Below are 20546 nucleotides of genomic sequence, written 5' to 3'. Positions count from 1 at the left end.
ATAGCTGGTGTGAACTGTTTATCAAAAGGGGAATGCAAAGCAGTCTGATGTTTGCCAGGCCCGAAAAAAAAGTTTACTTTAAGAATATTTTTTCGATTTATTTTTTCGATTTATTTTTTTTTTGGTCCTTGACGAACCTCTGATAGTCCCTTTAACGCCATAGATGTGCACAAGTATGCTTGAACGTATTTGACAGTCTGTGATTCCACTGCCGATAACAGAGTCAATCCATTTATACCACTATTGAACAAAAGCAAAATTATGAGCTATGTGGTGAAGAAGATTGAAGCTGAATATTTTTTCGATATATTTTTTCGATTTATTTTTTTTTTTGGTCCTTGACGAACCTCTGATAGTCCCTTTAACGCCATAGATGTGCACAAGTATGCTTGAACGTATTTGACAGTCTGTGATTCCACTGCCGATAACAGAGTCAATCCATTTATACCACTATTGAACAAAAGCAAAATTATGAGCTATGTGGTGAAGAAGATTGAAGCTGACATGATCATCAAGCTTTCAAAATGAACACTGCTTGACAAGCACAGACACAAAACTCATAAATTGTGTCCCACAAAAATGGTTGGGATGCTACATGTAGTCGTTTTGTTTTGACTGACAGGATGTGTTACATATGATACGACCTCAAATCAAATTAAAGCCTGATGAATTACTGCTACTGAAACTGGAAGTATATTAATTGAAACGCCATCCTGCAATTTGCCAGTTTGTAAACACTGCAAATTCGACGCATCCCAAATACTACATGAAAATAAAAGTATGCTGCTAAGTGCTGAAGGTTGAAATTAATATGATGTATAATTTAAGGTAAATAATCTAATGAAAATTATGTCACATCTCATAATTACAAAAATAAACTTTGAGTTGAATTTGTTTAGTTGGTTGTCAAATTTGGAACCCAGCAAATTTTCAACGGGATATGCATGCATTAAAATTCTCAATGGATAAAATTTGTGAGGAAAAGTGAGTTTAAGATTTCTGAAACACATTTTCGGACTCTGTGAATTTGAAGCATTGTAACCTTAAAAGCAAAACACAACATTTTCCAGCCAAATCCACTAGTTATATTTGTAACTTCTGATTCCCTCTGATCAAATAATCCACGATACAACCTGCAAATTATCATCCTCCCCAAAAAAGAGTTGATGCAAAAAAGGAAAGCAGTTCTTCTTTTATGGGACACTATAGTTTGTTAAAGCCTCTAGGTTGTAGCACCAGCTGTCTTCATGTCTACTACTGACACATGCATATAATGAAAGCTAGATACACAACATGGTTAAATGAGACGGATGTCGGTAAATGAGGTATGGGCCAAAATATGTACAGGGTTTGGTGCAGGGACGATATCTTACACTCCCCACAATGCATTTCTTCCCTGTACTGACTTGCTATTCAGTGCAACATGGGTCAATACTATGTAATTGAGGTATTTCTTGTCTTTATCGATCGGACCCATGTTGCACTGAATATACCGTATTGTTTGTAATAAAAGCTCCCCCTCTAATAAACGCCCCCCTCCAATTTTTCTGTGAAAATTTGACAAAAATGCGAACATTTCCATGACATATTGTGTAGGTAAGCTTAAAACTTGCATCAGTCATGTCATTCACGATCGCAAAATTGAATGGACAAAACCTATTATGACTCAACTCCCATCCATTTTATTGCATAATTATGGTAGAATTTCACTAATTCCATGCACTTACAGGTGTAATTTTGTTGTATTCCCCACGAAAATATCATTTTCCGTGGGCGCCGATATCATGTATAGTGTAAATCCCTCCTTTTAATAGGAGCACCATCGGGAAATTGAACACGATTTTAAAGCTTTTTTCACTGACAATTCACTTCCAATAAACGCCCCCCTTTTGGAAAAATGCAACGCCCCCGGCGTTTATTACAAACAATACGGTAATAGCAAATCAGTACAGGGAAGAAATGCATTGTGGGAAGAGTAAGTTATCTTCTCAGGGTTTGGTGCTTGGATTCAGTGATTACTCATTTACGCCATTATCCAGTATCAACATTCTTTATTTCTGCAGAACAAATACTCAGAAAAGAAATCCCAGTTTTTGATGCAGGAGGAAACATGAGTACCTGCAAAGAGTAAGTATGGGGATTGAACCCTGGGCCTCTGTGGTGCCAAGTGAGGACAGTGCTACCCTAATCTGCTCCCCCTCATATATGATGACTGGAACATACTGTAAAACACTTTAATTTTATGGGTACTTTATTTCGCTGAATTGGCGATGATCGACATTTTCATGAGTATTTAATTTCGCAATTTACAATTTCGATATAAGCTTACGCCTACAAAGTATGCCAAATTTTGAACTCCACAGAATTCTGCACTAACTTTCATATTTCTATCCGTTTACATCGCTCTAACCACTGGATAAATTTCCCTTTTCTTGGCCTATAATGTACAATGAATATCTAGTAATTCAGATTAAACCTTGATTTTTTATATATTTTGTCATTTTGACTGTCTATTTTGATGATAGTTTTGCGATATTTTACCACTTCCGAGTTGGACCCTCGGCCATATTTGATTACCTTATTCCCAATGCCCCTTGCCTATTACCCACAATGCTGTGAGTAACAAATTAGCTTAAGTTCCTCTCCTCTTCCTAAAGATTGAAGACCATGCATAGCTTTTTAACAGACACGTTTTCAAAAATGAAAATTATTTGATATCAGAAAGACATGCTTCAGATTCAGAATGCAATTCGATAGGTCTGAGGTGCTCTCATGTCCCACAAAAAATACTGTCGAAAAGCAATAAACGCTCATTTTAGATCCCTGAAATATTTATTATAGTGCCCTGACACCAAAACCTCAAATTTCTAATTTCCAACACCAGCCTTATTTACCTACGTTGGATCACAGATCTGCCTGCTTATCTACATCAACATCAAGATGCATACTTTTACTTTCCCCATTTAAAATATACTTAAACTGCATGTCTAAACTAATTTGATTGGTTTTAAGAATAAGAAACCTGTTCTGGCATGCATGCCAGAAGAAAATTTCTTTCACACTCCTGTGATTTACTTCCCTGGATGTTGTTAGTAGCCTGTGTGTTGGACCAATATTATTTGAATAGCAATAATAGTATTAGGACTCCGAGAGTCAAATTGATGCAAAAAAATACCCATTCTTAAGATTCAATTATAGATGTACCTGTAATCGTGGCAATACCATGTCTGACTCAATTGGGTGCACTTATGAGAGCCTGGTTCAAAACTGAGAAACCATATTTTCAACATGAAAAAAAAAACCCACCTAAATTAAGGTACATGTACATAATCTGAATGATCAGATCAAAATTACATGAAAATTAAGAGGTGGGGTATGAACATTTGGACAGTATTTATTGTGGGACATTAGAGCACATCAGATATATCAAATTGCATTCTGAATACGAAGAATGTTCTTCTGATATCAAATAATTTTGATTTTTTTGAAATTGCAATGTAATACACATTTTATGGCAAATGATTAAAAATTGATATTTTTGATATTTAAGGGGGTACTACACCCATTGATTTTTTTTTGCATTTTTTGCATTTTGTGAAGAAATTACAAAAAAAATTGGCAAAGTGGTATGCAAAATGAAGGGGCAAATCTTCTCGTTTTATTGGTGGCATCGGTATCAACGTAGCTTACATGCTTTTAAAAGTAGAAGCCAAAAGGTGGTACATCACTGATGATTTAAATTCATTTTGGAAAGCTTCAAAGGATTTCGTTAAAATTTTGAATATGTGTTGCTAACACATTAGGGAAATAAAGTTGATATGTAAAATGGGAATAAGTGGTTCCTGATTTCTTTTATGACTTCATGAACTTGGTGCTCCACAACTGTCAAAAAAGGAACTGGTTAAAATGCTTCTATTTTCAATGTTGAGCTATATTTTGTATTTTTAACTAGCGACATTATTTCACTGAAACTTAATTAAGCCACAGGTAACAGGTAACAGGCTACCACAACCATACTACAGCAATGTTGAAAAAATTGTATTTCTTGTCACCTATACCACCATATTGGGTAGTTTTCCGTAAGCTTAACTTTTGTGATTTTGGTAACTATTTTATATTTATTTGTGAAATCCATCTCAACTAGGCATTCTAAATTGTACTCACCATTTACATCCCAAGGTATATTACATCCCAAAGTATAATAGTATATCCACCTTGCACTTCTCGATATATATCCAGTTAAAGACAGAATATCAAAATTATGCCTCATTATGATATCACAGACTCTCACATGTGTATTCAAAATTGATGCTTAAATTTGACCTGAACCAATTGACCTATAACCTGACATACGGTGACCTAATAGCCTTTTCTTCTCCTAACAACACATTATTAAATTGACTAATGACTATGCATCCATTGTGTAAGTGTTTATTTAATTTATTCAGTGTTATATATTTTGCATGCACCACTAGATTTTCTATAGAGAGTATAACAAAGGATTTAATGTATTCTATTCATGTACCCTACTTGAACATGTTGAATAGAATAAATTATGGTTTGATATGAAACACGCATCTGAGTTACTAGGATACAGTAAACAAAAAATATATAGGGCTAAAATGACTTACTAAAATGGTTTAAAAACACTTTGTATGCAGGCTTCCCGTTAGTGTGCGTCATTGCGTCCAGACGCGTATTTTGCAAATTTGGACGCAAGTTCACATGGCAAATCAAGTATTTTGCGTCCATGTCACATGCATGTGGACGCAGAAAAAACTTCGAAATTTTATCATTAATTGATGATAAAAATAAGAAATTTGTATTCTTTTATATTTTTAAGATAATAAAAGCCCCAAAATTTTGACCCACCTCCTAAGGATTGAAGTAAATTCTGCAATATTTGTAAATGCAACGTCAGGAAATCATGCACTTTTTGCATGCTTTCCGAACGATCGCTGTTTGATTTGTTTACAAGCAAGCTCAACAGTGCCGCTAACGTGCGGTTAATGTTTAATTATTTATCACAACCTGACAAAATTCAATTTTTAATATTTTATGTTTATTTTCTCATAAATAATCTAGGTTTCCTTTATTAGTATTATTGTTACGATGAATAAAAACAATTTTAAAGACAAAATCCAAATGATAACCCTTTTTCAGTATTATTTGTGGCAGCGTGTTTTAGCTTTGTAGCATCAACACCACGTTAATTTAAAAAAGAAATGCGAAGTAAAATTACGAACGAAAATTTGCTCAAGATTGACATACTTTGCTCATGTTTATGCACCTGTTTTTGACCACGTTTCGGACCAAAACTGACACAGAAATGAGAAAAATTATCATAGCGAATGGAGATGGAATATCACGGCGAAAATGCACTTTTTTTTTTTTTTTAACAATCAACATTTGGCGAGGTGTAGACCCGGGGTACGCGTGTATCGTAATAAATCGTGAATTTCAGATGGACGCACAAAAATCTGTCTGGACGCAAGTTTTTGCAAGCTCGTCAGCAAACTTGCGTCATTACGGACGCACATTTTTAAAACCTTAACGGGAACCCTGTTTGTATGTAGATATATTTTATAAGTTCAGGACATGAGGTGATGAACATATTTATGTACTTCATAAATTTGCAAGAAAAAAAAGAAGAGGGGTACTGATGAAAATCAGGGTATTATTCCCCCTTAACAGTACTCGAAGTTTATTTTATAAATCTGATGATTTATACTTAAAGTGTATATATGTGGGATGAAAAGCCGACGATCAATTGAAAATTTTGACCTTTCATTATTGAAGAAATGGATTTTTCCCCAAAACACCAAAAAAAATTAGGAAATATTAGAAAAAAAATCCTATCTTCAATATGAAAGGTCAAAATTTTCATTTCAATTGATTGTCTGCTTTTCCTCCCAGCTACATACACTTTAAGAATATATCATTAGATTTATAAAATTTACTTCGAGGACTGTTATATCAAAATGTGAAAATATCAAATGTTAATAATTTGTCATAAAATTTGTATTATATTGTGAATTTCAAAAAATGAAAATTATTTGATATCAGAAAGACATTCTTCGTATTCAGAATGCAATTCGATATGTCTGATGTGCTCTCAAGTCCCACAAAAAATACTGTCGAAACGCTCATTCCAGATCCATTAAAATACAATTAACTTTTTTAAACTTGCTAAAGTAGGTGAAGATGTTACCTACATGTATGTGGGTACATGTACAGCACCAGGAATGTTTTTTTTTTGGGGGGGGCATGGGGCAAAGTGAATCTCAGGGGGAAAATCAACAAATTTACGTAATTTGAGGGTTTTGCCTCAAAACTGGGGGGCAAGAAAAAATATTGGGGGGAATGCCTTCCTTGACCCCCCCTGTATCACCGCCACTATGTGGGTACAATATATGCACCTAAAAACCCTCAAATTTCCTAGTGGGCTGTTGTTTAAACGTCTGGGAGGGGAATAAAAAAATTTTGGACAAAATAATATGCAAATAAGACCCCATAAAAAGTAATGACTGACCGATCATAGGGTTTTGAAGGCCTATGGACCGATCAGGTCAAGTTCTGAAATCAATTCCCTCTCTGATCGACCAATCTGATCACCGATTACCATTCCCTTGTAAACAATTTTTTCCTACCGGTACTGACCAGTGCATGCAGCGGTTATTGCAGCCCCAAAAAATCTTACAGCAAAAATTGTACATGCACCAAAATTAAAGCAAACATAAAATCACACTGAATACCGTACCAGAAGAACACTATTTTGACGTTCATCAACGTGAGGTAAGATAATATCCCTGGCTTCACTGTTAGTATCATTTTTACGCCAATCACTCGCCGATTTTTCAACCAACTCACTGGATGTGGTGGCTTCATCTACATCACCGACAAGGTGCACGATTTCCAGAATGATGCAAGTGTTTTTTGAGCTAAATTTCCTTTTTTAGTCGACATATTTGGGTACAATTCCCGGGGCTAGTGTAATGTGACATCATCTACCAATTCTCGATACCCTCACACGACACGTGGCTGTCATTTCATTCCATTGAAAAAAGAACAAAAATATAAACCGTGGGAAAATATTTGTTTACCTATTAAGATAAACAAATATTTTCCCACAGTTAGGTAAACAAATATTTTCCCACGGTTTATAATTTCTGTTCTTTTTTTTTTTGAAATGAAATGAAATGACAGCCACGTGTGAGGGTATCAGGAATTGGTAGATGATGTTACATTGTACATTGCACTAGCCCCGGGACCGGTTTTACATCACCAACAAGCCTTTTGAACACAAAAACAAACAAAAATTGATTGAGCTATATATGCGTTGGCCTTAAAATTCTTGGTTTTTTTTTTTCTCGCCCATACACTATGTTCATTTATTGTTGTTGTTGATATTTTCAGTAATATCGTATTATATCGCGATCCAATTTTGTCTTTTTTCGCAGTTTGGTCGATTGTTTTTTTTGTACATATTGTAACGGAACCCCCAGTAGGCTCCTCAGTAGGCCTACTGAGGAATGTAACGGAACCCCCAGTAGGCTCCTCAGTAGGCCTACTAATATTGAAAAGCATCATTTAAACTTCGGCAGCGCTAATCATATTTTTATCATATTTTATAATCTATTCATTTAAATCTTTATTTTCATTTGCTCAGGTATTGCGTGCTCGCTTTGCAGGTGTATCGCGTACGCCAATTGCGCGACCAAATTGTTTGCGCGATATAGAAATGAAATGCCGATCGTGTTGTTTTGGAACGGCTGAGTTGCGGCAGGACCGCGACACTCCGGCACTTGTTGGAAGACATGAAGTACAGCAGACAGTACATGTACAATGTGATTTTCTCATTTATAATTAGGATTACGTCATTGCCAGAGCTTGTTGATTCGTTCATCAGAATGATTGACAGCGGTGGGCGGAATTATACGCTTTGTACCGCTCACAAAACAAAGCTCTGGCAATGACGTAATCCTAATTATAAATGAGAGAATCACATTGTACATGTAACTGTCTGCTCACTCTGCTGTATTAGATGTCTTCAACTGCGGTATAGAACGGTATAGGCAGTTTGCAGAGAGTGTCGCTTCTCTATCTTTATTTTCTCTGGTTGCGGCCCAGGCTTTGTACCGGGTGGACGTGTTTTTCATGTCTTGCAACTCACACTTCGGCACTCGGACATTCTGATAGATTCGCTGATCCTTTTAGGATCAGCTACGTGAGTGTTGTAATAATTAAGTAATGATTCGTATTTAATATAATATCTGACTAGAAATGTGCTTTTAATTTACTTATAATTTTGTATACTTTTGGATCACGGAGACTCAGTAAGCGCTGATTAATTCCGAGTGAGTTCTCGCTTATGGCGTGATCAGGTTTTTGGCTTTTCTATTTTTAACTTCAGTCAGATAAATAAAATACGCATCGTCGATAAATCATTAATTTCTTTAGTTAATTCATCTTATTAATTGTCACGATTTTCTAATCAATACGTCGGCCTTTTAATAAATAAATAATATAATAAATGTATTTGAGAGATCGGCGATAGAGTCCGATACTCTAAATTTCGTCATCAATTTGAGCGTGGAAATTACAGCAATCAGCTGTTCATTTGTAAACAAACCCACGATGATTTTATAAGTGAAGCTTTTATGTCGATGCACTCGTGACTTTTACAGGATGAAGTGACTGATTTTAGTGATTTAATAATGTCGTTATTTTACTGATAATTTCAGTGATGAGATTGGAATTGTAAACTTGATACGTGAATATTGAATATATTGTTGTGCATTGTGAAGCTTGCAGTTTATGCTGGGAAACCAGTACAATATAATATTGCTAATTTTATATGTTGTCATGAGTCACCTTTATTGACCTGATTTCTTTAACTAAGTTACTTAAATTAATTAATTCACAATCCGTGGCAAATCACAATCAATCTTACAACCATTTCATAATCAACTACGACCAGGTATTTATGCTATTCATGATCCTGACATTTAGGCCTATATTTCACATCGATCCTTTGGGACTTTCACGCTACCATATTTAGTCCATATCTGTATTTGTAGGCCAAGGCACATCCGTTTCATTTGGGGGCAGCGGTGGGATAGAAAGTCTTTTTACCAGATTTTCGACCCGCATAAAATTGGCTACAAATAGTGTTAGTAAAGGATCGAGGAGATTTAAACGATGGATCAGTAAGTCAAGCATAAAAACCTCATGTTAAAGAGCAATTAACCTCAACAACTTCAAACTCGAAAATCAACTTCAAATTGACACGTGACTCGAAACTTGAAAATCGGAATCGAGATCACAATGAGGTGTTCTTTGATACCGACTTGACACAAAGTTAAGGGCATTTGACGACAATACTGTAAATAAGCAGGTCAAACCCTTCATGCCAAGAGCATACAGAATCTGTCAAATAATTTGGCTGAAGTCAAGAAAATTGAACTATTGCCATGACAGTCACCACTGCCAATTGCAACGAGTCTCTGAACTCAACAGACATGCAAGAAAAGCATGAACAATGGCACATAGCCTCTTTACACAGTAAAGTTGGTCAAATTGAAGCAGCTATAGAATGTATTGTCAAAATGCTGACTTCAAAGTACCAAAATAGTAACGAGCAGGATAACCTGGCATCATTCAGTGAAGCCACTGCACACTCTCAGTCTAATGACTCTGAGTATGCACCAAACAGGCCTGACATCAAACTAGATAAATATGATGGTACAACATCATGGTCCAATTACCTGCTACAATCCACGGCACAGGGAGTATTAAGTGACGTGAACGTTTCAAAAAGACACAACTTCCAATCACTGGTAACTTCCTTGAACCTAAGGTTTGGTCATGAAAACCAGGAAGAATTATTTTGGATGAAATTAAATAATAGAGTCAGAAATCCTAATGAAACTTTACCTGATCTGGCTCATAATGTATGCACCAAACAGGCCTGACATCAAACTAGATAAATATGATGGTACAACATCATGGTCCAATTACCTGCTACAATTCGAACTGATAGCAGAATACTATAATTGGAACGATTATGATAAAGCTATGCATTTAGCTGCAAATTTAAGAGGTACGGCACAGGGAGTATTAAGTGACGTGAACGTTTCAAAAAGACACAACTTCCAATCACTGGTAACTTCCTTGAACCTAAGGTTTGTTCATGAAAACCAGGAAGAATTATTTTGGATGAAATTAAATAATAGAGTCAGAAATCCTAATGAAACTTTACCTGATCTGGCTCATGATATTCGCACAATGGTTAAAATAGTCTTTCCTACAATGCCGGATTCTTCCACACAAGCATTGGCAAAGAAATACTTTGTAAATGCTATACCAGATAGCCGGGTAAGACTGAACATTTTACATGCCAAACCTGCCTCGTTTAATGCCATGATACAAATAGCAGTGGAAACGGAGTCTTTTTACAAGGCTGAAGAACTCAGAAAATGTCCTGTACATGTAGAGTCAAAAACTATTATTGACAAAACAATTACTGACTTGATAAATGACATTACGGAGGAAATAAATCAGGTACAAATAACTCCTGAACGAGCAAAGAGAAAATCTCCTTCAGCTCAAAGGCGAGCCTGGAACAGGCGAGCTATCCGTTAATTTGATGAAACATTTGGTGGCTTCACATGTGTAACAAGTGCAATTACACAAGTTTCATGGTTGCACCTCCAACCATGTTAAGAATTGTCACCACAAGAAATAATGAAAAGAGGTTTAGTGACTTCACATGTGCAAAAGTAGCACGAGTTTCATGATGTATTTCATGTTAAGAATTGTCACTATAATTTATTAATATCAAATCAAAGGTTGAAGAGTGCACTTACCGAGGGCCCCGCTAATGGCATGATTTTTCTTTTGATTTGGTATGATGCAGTTCAAAAGTATAAAATGCTTTTGAACAAACAATATTGTACAAAAACGACAAGAACAATGTATTTATAATTTAACCTCATCAGATCTGTACAAGATTTCATTGTACACCAAAACTTGCAATAATTTGATTGCAAATGGTAATTTAACTTACCTGCATACTGCTCTAAAAATGACAGAAGCTACAAAGCCTACATGGCTTCAGTGTAATTTTGTATGCAAAGTCATAGACCTGTTGTGTGGACACAACGACGCATACAATTGAGCAGACTAAACTGAAATTTGAGGTGTCCGCTGACTCATCAAGAGAGTCAAGAACTCTCTAATCTAACACTACAGCAGACATAAAACCCTCAGAAATTGTCATAGAATACAGAAAGTAACAAACCAAAATTACTTTCGACATTCATGTGGCATCTCACTGGCATCAGATGTTTACAACTACCAGGCGACAACAATGGTGTGATGTTTCCAGATTAATGTTCGACCAGTTCTACCGACTCAATCTATGAAGACGAAGTTTGAAAGCAGGCTGTTCTACGACTCATTCTCACAGACATTTTCACAGACATTTTAAAATTACTGTGGAAACCTCAAAAACTGAGAACTCTAAATAACAGCACCTACAAGCCATGCACTACAACTACAAGCAGAAGAGGAAACTACCAAGAACAATTTATCATTTGCAGAACTCATGAACATGTGAACTTAAATAATTTCTTCTTGTGTTGTGTGATTCCTGATAGAAGTGCATCGGAGTGGCAACTGCAACAAAGACAACGACGAAGTCAAAGACATTGGCGAAGAAGATTACAACTTCAGTGCAAGTGTTCCAGAATACAGTTCCTACCTGAAGATGGAAGTTTCAAGATTGGACAGAGCCTGCCCTGACACAGTGACAGATGTCATCAACCAGGAATGATGGAAGGATGGATAAACCTTTTTATATTGTTTGATGAAATGAATTTGTATATTATTTTTATAAGCTTACAAAAATACATGTCTCATTTGTCTGCAAAACTGTAGACAAAATTGCATTAATTTGTCTCCACTTTACCTTTCAGTCTTCAATATTTCACCATGTAAAAGTACCATTCTGTAGTCAGTCAACTTTATATAGAGAGACATTATAATATAAATCCACAGAGACATGGACGGCCGTCATCAAGCAGTGTTGAAATTTTCGCATTTTGATGGTTCACAAAATATAATCCTGGCTGGAAAACATTGCTGGAAATCATTTAAATTATTATTGGTGAACATCAACCATACATACAAGTGTTGATAGAAAATTTAACTGCTCACCACATTGAACAGTCGGTACATTTTTATTGTAAATATCGTACATGTGTTTTGACAGTTCATTATAGATTTTCAAATATTATTGTTTGGCGAACAGCTGATTCAATGAATGAAATGACATGTACGTGTGCGACGAACTCTTCATGCTGACGCACATGTGTGTACATGTTTACAACTGTACATGTTTGTTTCCAAGGTAAATAGCGAAAATTGAATGTTTCTGGAGATAAATTTATCTCACATGTTTAACACATGTTTTATTCCTCAATATAAAGGGATAATTCTTTTCAATTATTATTTGTCTTTACAAACACAGTTAAAAATGTGTTTATGTAGATGTGAGAATCAGAATTCGTACCAGAATTCATTATTTTGACTGCTCAATTTTGCAAATTCTAAAAACGCGCCGAAAGTAGTTCCTGCTTATGGGATACGGGCTGTCAGTAGCAGCTCAAACATTTGCGAAGATGTAAACATTGGAAATAATTTGTGAATGAACTGTTTGTTATTGTTTCAATCATTCGTGTATTTCATACTTCTGGATACAGTTCTCGTGTGCATTTAACGAAATTCAACTGAGTTGATCGTTTGATCAGGAAGTTAACGTAAGCACTAATTAACTCTCGTTCTTCATGACTTTTTATACTGTTGTCTTATTATTATTTTTTTTTGGTAAGCTTAAAAATATCTGAACCAGGAGATGACTGCAGATTCGCTATCCTGTGACATTATGATGTTGGATGTCCGTAAATAGTCCTGATTCCTGAGATGAGACTGGATGATGGTGGATTCCTTTGCTCAGGAATGGCATTACTGGTAATTGTGATGTAGGACTTGGTTTTGTATAATGTGGCAGTAGATCTACAGTCTGAAAACTGGTGTTTATTTATGTGTTTTTTTTTCCGTGTATATCTTTTCAATATTACCTCGTATTTTGAGGACAAAATGTTTTCTTAGAAGGGGGTAATGTAACGGAACCCCCAGTAGGCTCCTCAGTAGGCCTACTGAGGAATGTAACGGAACCCCCAGTAGGCTCCTCAGTAGGCCTACTAATATTGAAAAGCATCATTTAAACTTCGCAGCGCTAATCATATTTTTATCATATTTTATAATCTATTCATTTAAATCTTTATTTTCATTTGCTCAGGTATTGCGTGCTTGCTTTGCAGGCGCATAGCGCCAGACGCAAATTGCGCGACCAAATTGTTTGCGCGATATAGAAATGCAATGCCGATCGTGTTGTTTTGGACCGGCTGAGTTGCGGCGCAGGCGGTGTACCGGGTGGGCGTGTTTTTCATGTCTTGCAACTCACACTTCGCACTCGGACATTCTGATAGATTCGCTGATCCTTTTAGGATCAGCTACGTGAGTGTTGTAATAATTAAGTAATGATTCGTATTTAATATAATATCTGACTAGAAATGTGCTTTTAATTTACTTATAATTTTTGTATACTTTTGGATCACGGAGACTCAGTAAGCGCGGATTAATTCCGAGTGAGTTCTCGCTTATGGCGTGATCAGGTTTTTGGCTTTTCTATTTTTAACTTCAGTCAGATAAATAAAATACGCATCGTCGATAAATCATTAATTTCTTTAGTTAATTCATCTTATTAATTGTCACGATTTTCTAATCAATACGTGGCCTTTTAATAAATAAATAATATAATAAATGTATTTGAGAGATCGGCGATAGAGTCCGATACTCTAAATTTCGTCATCAATTTGAGCGTGGGAAATTACAGCAATCAGCTGTTCATTTGTAAACAAACCCACGATGATTTTATAAGTGAAGCTTTTATGTCGATGCACTCGTGACTTTTACAGGATGAAGTGACTGATTTTAGTGATTTAATAATGTCGTTATTTTACTGATAATTTCAGTGATGAGATTGGAATTGTAAACTTGATACGTGAATATTGAATATATTGTTGTGCATTGTGAAGCTTGCAGTTTATGCTGGGAAACCAGTACAATATAATATTGCTAATTTTATATGTTGTCATGAGTCACCTTTATTGACCTGATTTCTTTAACTAAGTTACTTAAATTAATTAATTCACAATCCGTGGCAAATCACAATCAATCTTACAACCATTTCATAATCAACGACGACCAGGTATTTATGCTATTCATGATCCTGACATTTAGGCCTATATTTCACATCGATCCTTTGGGACTTTCACGCTACCATATTTAGTCCATATCTGTATTTGTAGGCCAAGGCACATCCGTTTCAATATTTCGCCATGATTGTAAAAGAGACAATCAAACATCATTGTCTATGTTTCTGTATTTGAATATCAAAAGGCATGTATCGCGTATATTAATGAGGTTATGAATTCGTATCGAAATCACCAGTTTTGCATTTCTAGTGATACTCGTTCATTTTAGTGATTTACGTCAAAAATAGCGAATATTATTTGTAATTTCAATTTTTATATATTCTGTCGGTCCGTGTCACGTCACTTCCGGTTGATGATGTTCGAGTGAAAACAAGTCCCTGATTCGATTTTTGTGGATGATTTCTGTCATTGGTTTTATGTAAATTTCGATCGCAAATAGTCAGTGGAATCAAACAACCGTTTCTAAGTCTTCAGAGTGGAAGAAACTAACTTGATATACCGTTTATACTGGCCCATTCCATGTCAACTCCAGGGATGTGCACCGCAGCACCTCTTCAATTTTTTTTCTTTTTCTGTGTGGTGGTAGATATTGATGAGAAAGTAAAATCCCGAAAATTTGAGCTTCATACTCCATTTCGTTTTCCCGTGGCATCAATTTGAAATGTAGGAGGGGCCGTGGAAAAAATGTATAGCAACGCGAAAGAAGATGTTTGGAAGGTCCATGAATGTATAAAGGGAACCATTTACAACTTTGAAAAGTATGTATCCTGGGGTACTTATTTGTGTAGAATTCAAACCTGGCATCAGAAAACTTGTAACTCCTTTACTTTAAAAGATATAGGGCCCTCAAAATGCAACTTCGTCCATCCGGGACCAACTTTGGGGGGTCAAAACTCCAAAAGTAAAAATATTTTTACTGTCCATTTTTTGCTAGTCAGAGCCCTTTGATAGGACATTACTCTTAACCAATATTGAGCCTATTAGAATATTTTTAGCTGAGATATTACCCATGCAAAACCCCAATTGTACATTTTTTGTACATTTTGACCCTCCTGAAAACCAATGTCAGGCATTTTGATCCACCATCAACTTCAGGTATGTTGAAAATATGTCCTTGGACAACATTTCTGAGAGATATTGGCTTTGGGACTCGATGGCTTCAACACATCAGTAATGTTTGCATTCTCCATAGAGTTGTACATAAGTCATTATACATGCGAAATCAAAAATGTGTACAACTCTATGGAGAATGGGGGTTTTTTGACATTGGTTTTCAGGGGGGTCAAAATGTACAAAAAATGTACAATTGGGGTTTTGCATGGGTAATATCTCAGCTAAAAGTACCGTACTGACGCGAGTATAGTCCCACCTTCGAGTAAAGTCCCACCCCCAAATTTTCGAAAAATTTCAGAAATTTAAAAAAAAAATTTTTTATTTTATTTTTTTTTTTTTAAAGTTATTTATTTTTTTCGGCTTTGGAGTGTCCCAGGACCTAGACCTAAATGCTAGGATCATTCATGGTTGACCTAAAAAAAAAAAAAAAAAAATTTCAAGATGTTTTGTATTTTTAATATGAAAATTGATCATTTGTATTCATGTCATACTCTATTAATGATTTCAAAATGCATTGAATGCATTTTGATATCATTAATAGAGTATGACATGAAAACAAAGTATCAATTTTCATATTTAAAATACAAAATATCTTTTTTTTTAGGTCAACCATGAATGAACCTAGCATTTAGGTCTAGGTCCAGGGACACTACAAAACCGAAAAAATAATTTTTTTTTTTTTTTTGAAATTGAGTATAGTCCCACCCCCAATTTTGAAAAATGTTCACCCAAAAGCGGGTGGGACTATACTCAAGGTCAGTACGGTATTCTAATAGGCTCAATATTGGATGAGAGTAATGTCCTACCAAAGGGCTCTGACTGGCAAAACAATGGACAGTAAAATTATTTTTACTTTTGGAGTTTTGACCCCCCAAAGTTGGTCCTGGATGGACGAAGTTGCATTTTGAGGGCCCTATATCTTTTAAAGTAAAGGAGTTACAAGTTTTCTGATGCCAGATTTGAATTCTACACAAATAAGTACCCCAGAATACATACTTTTCAAAGTTGTAAATGGTTCCCTTTAATACATTCATGGACCGCCAAACATCGTCTTTGGCGTTGCGACACATTTTGTAAGCTGACCGCTCTAGATTTCAGATTGATGCCACGGGAAACGAAATGGAGTATGAAGCTCAAATTTTCGGAAATTTTACTTTCTCATCAATATCTACCACCACACAGAAAAAGAAAAAAATTGAAGAGGTGCTGCGGTGCACATCCCTGGAGTTGACATGGAATGGGTCTACTGACAAACTTAAAATTAAATTCCATGGTCGAGTGTCGTTTTTTCCGAAATTGAAGGTCACTCCAACAACATCGCTATGTAGCCTCCTTCACAGCCGGTTTCTGTTGTTCATAACAAACCGTGAGCCACATGCAGTTTGGGCCCGAGACTAGAGATAGCCCGGATGTTGGACCGACAGAATAGGTATGCCAGGTGAATTCACATTTGCCATCAAACTGCATCATTTTACTTTGTCTTAGCTATTCTGTCGGTCCGTGTCACGTCACTTCCGGTTGATGATGTTCGAGTGAAAACAAGTCCCTGATTCGATTTTTGTTGATGATTTCTGTCATTGGTGTAATGTAAATTTCGATCGCAAATAGTCAGTGGAATCAAACAACCGCTTTCTAAGTCTTCAGAGTGAAAGAAACTTACTTGATTTACCGTTTATATACTGACAAACTTAAAATTAAATTCCATGGTCGAGTGTCGTTTTTTCCGAAATTGAATGTCACTCCAGCAACGTCGCTATGTAGCCTCCTTCACAGCCAGTTTCTGTTGTTCACAACAAACCGTGAGCCACATGCAGTTTGGGCCCGAGACTAGAGATAGCCCGGATGTCCGACCGACAGAATAGCCAAAATATTAAATTCTCGATCATGAGCGCCAACTTGGGTACGCACAGTTATTTGCGTCGAGCGTACTACGCAAAGACCGGCGCTTACGGCGCAATTGCACAAACACAGCTTTTGAGAATTGACCAATCACACGGTCGTTGCTAGCTAGGCATGCAGGTCGCGCGATCGTGTTATTCTATGAAAAGTACGCTGACGCAGAAGGTACATCCTCTCATGATCGAGAATTTGTTATTTTGGCTATAGGGCATGAGGGTGGTCTCAAAAGATTTAAGAAAAGATTGCCGCATGTTTTGTTAGTATATAAATGCAGTCTACTCTATGGTGAAACAATACAAACTGAACACACACAGACTAGACATTACAAACACAGTGCTAGGGAGTCCGGCACTTTTTGCCTTTTTTAAGCGAACCTTATCAAGTTTGGTATCACTGGAAAGAGAATTTAAAGAGAAACCAACAGTCTTTAAATCAGCTCAGTAGCTTGAAGTATAGTGAAGTTATGCTCAATTAAAGTTGTGTAAGGCGTACAGGTTTTGTGTCTGTCGCCACGACCAACTGGAATGTGTGCAACGAAGTCCCTATTATGTCGAATACTGTCTCAAAATTTATTTGAAATCTAATAAAATTTGGAAAAGGGAGTTAAAAAAGACAAATAGTATTGTAATATCATATTGACAATTATTGAATAAAAAAGTAACAAAACATATGATTATATAGTATGAAGTGCAGTTGTGTGTGTTTTATTTTTTTCTCAAGTCACCCCAAACTTCGGGCCTATGCGGAAAAAAATGCAAACATTTCTATAACAAGTTTAGAACAGAGATTCTTAAAATACTGGAGTTGATTAAAAGTAGTAACATAAATAATATCAATTCATTGAAGTGGTTTTTTTCTCATATTTCTCTGAAGCCCTCATGCAAAATGTTCTTGTCTTTAGTTTATTAAGCTCATCTGACACTGCACTACTCAACTTCTGAATTGAAAAAAAAAATACAAAGGAAGAGAAAAAAAATTGAAAAAAAAAACACAGATTCTTTAAGTATCATAGAAATGATTAAATGTAGTAACAAAAATAATATCACTTGTATTAAGTGTGCCTTCTTCATTTTTATCCTTGCCCTCAAGACCCGATAATGCACTACATCTACCACCCGGCGTCAACCCGACAAGGCACATGGCATGCACCGCTAACACACCGCTAGTTCCGCTACACTCCCCGTACTTCGCATGTTACCACAGTACCTCCCTGTACAAAATCATGGTTCGCATTTTACCGCAACCTCCGATTGCTCTGCAACTTGGCCAGCTTCTTCTTGAAAGTCTATAATTTAATCTAATACCAGTTTCATATAGGTTTCATGGACTCTTTATAACCGAATTATAAGGCTTTTGACAAGAAATATCGGGGAAAATTACCTTGATTTTGGTGCCTCAGAAATTGCTTTTGACTACCGTTCATGCTTTATCAACGGGCATTTGTTTATTATTGCCGGATGGGGAATTCTTTTGTCTATCCTATAATAATCTCAGATTTTGGACTAGGTCAGGGGTTAATGTAGACTCGCTGAGTCTCATGGACGCCGTTCCTATGTCCATCAGACTCGTATTTCCCATTTTGGATGTCAATGGGAAATACACACTTAACGATTTGCGCCAGTTAGAAACTTGAAAAAAAATCTTAAAATTTTATCAATGTATATAAAAGTGGTACCAACCTTATTGTGCTTGCTAATTTAAGACTCGGTTGAAACAAAATTAAGGATCGAATGCATTTTAGTGTCAAAAAGGCAAAATTATCGTCAAAGTTCTGCGAAATCGGCACCCTTGCGAAGGGTTCAGAATTGAATCGAACGAAAATATCCGATCTTTGCGATCAAAACCACAAAATTACAACTTTAAACATACTATTGGCAAAAGACATTATTACCAAACAATATAGAATAGAAAATTTGACATCATTTTCTCAAAATATTGAAGAAATTTGCTCACTAGACATCGAAAAAGTCCGCAATCCAATTCCCGTTCAAACGCGTGAGAAACTGAAAGTGCATAATCCCGACTAGGGTTAATGAGATATGTGATCCAAAAACTCCGTCACATCCGGAAGCTCATGTGACAAGATGGTGACGAATGCATCTACTGCTAATCTGTTGCTCTGAAGGTACACATATTTATCGCATTGATCTAGGATTATTCTGTCGGTCCGTGTCACGTCACTTCCGGTTGATGATGTTCGAGTGAAAACAAGTCCCTGATTCGATTTTTGTTGATGATTTCTGTCACTGGTGTTATGTAAATTTCGACCGCAAATAGTCAGTGGAATCACACAACCGTTTCTAAGTCTTCAGAGTGGAAGAAACGTATTTTGATTTACCGCTTATATACTGACAAACTTAAAATTAAATTCCATGGTCGAGTGTTGTTTTTTCCGAAATTGAATGCCACTCCAGCAACATCGCTATGTAGCCTCCTTCACAGTTGGTTTCTGTTGTTCATAACAAACCGTGAGCCACATGCAGTTTGGGCCCGAGACTAGAGATAGGCTGGATGTCCGACCGACAGAATACGGACTTTTTTTGGAAAAAACATCATACAGTTAGAAAGATTAATCTTTAATCTCTTCAAATCATAATTTATTTTTCCATTTGAACATAAAAATCATGTTTAAAACATACGACAATTTTTGCGTGTTTTACGTGCTTCCAGATACAAATTCGGAAATCGGGAAACTACTGGACTCCCTAACAGTGCAGTGAGTGCAGTCAGTCAGCTTTCAATAAATTTTTGTACCGGCATTTGCAATCTCACTCTCACCGTCTCAGCTCAGTGATTTTTTTTTTTTTAAATGTCAAGCTTAAGTTATGCAACTGTTTTCGTCAAATTTTGAGCTTCAATTCTGGCACTTACCTCGCTTGCCTGATGTGTAGTTACTAAAGAGTTGATCCAAGGGTTTATTTAATATCAAAGTCCTTCAGAATCGCGTAATTTCCGACGGTATTGCACAGAAACTTCGCGAATGTGTTGACAAGAAAATGAGAAATCCCCGGATACCAAATTACCCACAATCCTTCACTATCAAGTACAATTTCTTCTACTGTCTGTTAAGTTACCGCTTCTAATGTATTTTCTTACAATAGTAGGAACGCCAGTGGTTGTAGCAGAGATTAGTCCCTATGCGCTAGACTCTTTTGCATGCTTTAATTGAGGCATTTCAACCCCGCGTAATCA

General features: G+C 36.2%; 1 protein-coding gene across 2 annotated transcripts in view; it reads right to left on the bottom strand.

The window, feature by feature from the left end:
• LOC140159386 (dnaJ homolog subfamily B member 6-like) overlaps positions 1-20352 on the bottom strand; it is an 82915-nt gene extending 62563 nt beyond the window's left edge. For both annotated transcript variants that reach the window (XR_011859877.1, XM_072182843.1), the window contains exon 1: positions 20226-20352. The gene's annotated coding sequence lies outside the window, so the exon portion shown is untranslated. The remainder of the gene's footprint in view (positions 1-20225) is intronic.
• Positions 20353-20546: the final 194 nt, after the last annotated feature.

This window comes from Amphiura filiformis, chromosome 8 (assembly GCF_039555335.1).
Source record: "Amphiura filiformis chromosome 8, Afil_fr2py, whole genome shotgun sequence".
Lineage (NCBI taxonomy): Eukaryota > Metazoa > Echinodermata > Ophiuroidea > Amphilepidida > Amphiuridae > Amphiura > Amphiura filiformis.
Note: the sequence above shows the minus strand (reverse complement) of the source record. Positions and strands in the feature narration are given on the sequence as shown.